A 2,461-nucleotide genomic window follows, 5' to 3' on the forward strand; every position below is an offset into this window, starting at 1 on the left:
CGGTATGCAGTTTAAAATTATAATATGGATTACTTTTTTTTTTCTTCTGAAAATAGAAATAAAATGTATAGGTTGGAATGAATTTGGTTGTGTAATTGGAATGATAGTGGTATGAAAATTTATTCACTATTGTGTAAAAAATATGAGTAAGAAGTATCATGATTTGTATGAAATGTGTATTAAGTTGGTATGAAATGTGAAATGTTATTTTTTTTATGAAATGTGTTTTATGGTATGAATTTGGGTAGACTGTTTGGAATGCTATTGGTATGAATAAGTAATGACGATTGTGTATAAATTTGTGTGAGAAGAATGATATTGGTATGAAAAATTACTCACTATTGTGTAAAAAATATGAGTAAGAAGTATGATGATTTGTATGAAATGTTTATTAAGTTCGTATGAAATGTGAAATGTTATTTTTTTTTATTAAATGTGTTTTATGGTATGAATTATGATAGACTGTTTGGAATGATATTGGTATGAAAAAGTAATGACGAGTGTGAATAAATTTGTGTGAGAAGAATGAAGTTGTAGATGAAATTTGTATTATCTTGGTATGAAAAGTGAATATAAATACAACATATTTATTATTCATTGTATTATATAAGACTGACTGGTATTTTTTTTTAATGAAATAGGGAAATATGTTGATTTTCAGATGGAGGGGATTATCTATGAATCTTCAAGTTTGTATAGTGGTCTAGTAAGTGTGATAACTTCACAACATAGGATAGATGTTAATATTAATGATATAGAGATTAAATATATAGTTATTGATCGATGTCCGCCTGTTAGTATCCATAATGATATGGGTGTGTGAGTTTTTTTGGATCAAAAGAAAGCTAATATAGATTTCTTTACGAAATATTCATTGTGCATAACTCTGAAGAATATAGCAATGGATAATCAGGATTTTGTAGTTGTTGTGGATAGGAGACATTTTGATGTTAGTAGACCACTAACAAATTTTGATTTACGATCAAATAACTCCATCCGCTTGGTAGGAATGAATTCGGGTGGAGTTGTTGATGAAAATAATGATGAAGGAAATAAAGTAATCAATGACCTTTCTAATCTGTTTGTAGCTGAAAATCAAATTCACAAGGATAAAGGCACACTTATGGAGGTGATGCGACATTATGGAGTTGTCTAAAAATTCAAATTTCTTGTATCTCGTTTTAGTTCTTCTTGGTAATAATTTATTTGCTTATTTGTATGTGGAGTTTTTTGTGTATGAATTTGGTATATTAACTTTTCATTGATTTTCTTTTGTTTTCTGAAACAGTTATTACCTGAAGTGTCCTTCTGAAAATTATTCCTGGTTAATGAATTCATCAAGTTTGAATCAAGTGGGGCTATTCAAAATCAGAAAATATTGTGCGGATCACACTTGTTCTGTTAGAGATAGAGTATATGCAAGGCGTCAGGGAGTCACTAACGTTGTAGTTGTTTTGACATTAGAGAAATTTGTTGATCCAACAACTGTATACACTCCGAAAGACATAGCCGAAGACATGTTGAAATTACATGATGTTTCGCTGACACACATGCAGGCCTGGTGAGCTAAAGAAAAGGCAATAAAATTGGTGCGTGGAGATCCGATAGAGTCACATGCTAAAATATCAAGTTTTTATTTGAATTAAATTTTTTATTTTACTTTATGTCTAATTGATATCAAACGGAAAATTAAGAGTGTAACTAAATTGGTATGAATTTTAGTAAAGAAAAAATTTGGTAGCCATTTGGCATGCAATTTGTTTACAGATTAGTATCCATTATCCAATTGGTTTCCATTGTGTATCCAATTGATATTCATGTTGTGTCCAATTTGAATCTAATTGGTATCCAGTTTGCATCCAAATAGTATATTGTTGTGTTGTGATATTTAGATATCAAATTGTAAAAATAATTGTAACAATGGAAAAATTTCCAGGTTATCTATACATATTGGAGCAGACCTATCCTGATTCTGTTTTGAGCTTGAAAAGAAAAGAAGGTGAGAGCTTCTTATATGCATTTGTTGCATAAGAAGCATGTATTACAGGTTGGGAATATTGTAGGCCAGTTGTAGTGGTTGATGGGGCAGCCTTAAGAGGCGCATATGGTGGTACAATGTTGACTGCAAGCACTATGGATCCATGAGGTATTATTTGAATCTTTTATATTTAAATGCAAGAATAATTATGATATATGGTGTGTTTTCAATCTGTATGATTTTTAAAAAAATAATGCATCAGGTCACATACTTTCACTTGCTTATGCCATAGTGGATTCTGAGAATGATGCATCGTGGACCTGGTTCTTTGAACAATTTAGGGAAGCATATAGAGAAAGGAAAGACATGTGTTTTATGTCAAATAGAAATGAGAGCATATGGAAAAGAACTGCAAGAGTATATCCTGGATTGGAACATTATGCTTGCATATGACACTTATACTATAATGTTTTGAAGAACTTC

At 30.5% G+C, this 2,461-nt stretch overlaps 1 pseudogene; it reads left to right on the forward strand.

The window, feature by feature from the left end:
• The first annotated feature begins 661 nt into the window (after nt 1–661).
• LOC125837456 (uncharacterized) lies at nt 662–2,145 on the forward strand (annotated as a pseudogene).
• The last annotated feature ends 316 nt before the right edge of the window (nt 2,146–2,461 follow it).

Source organism: Solanum verrucosum, unplaced genomic scaffold (assembly GCF_900185275.1).
Source record: "Solanum verrucosum unplaced genomic scaffold, falcon-dt-bn FXZP01000147.1, whole genome shotgun sequence".
NCBI lineage: Eukaryota > Viridiplantae > Streptophyta > Magnoliopsida > Solanales > Solanaceae > Solanum > Solanum verrucosum.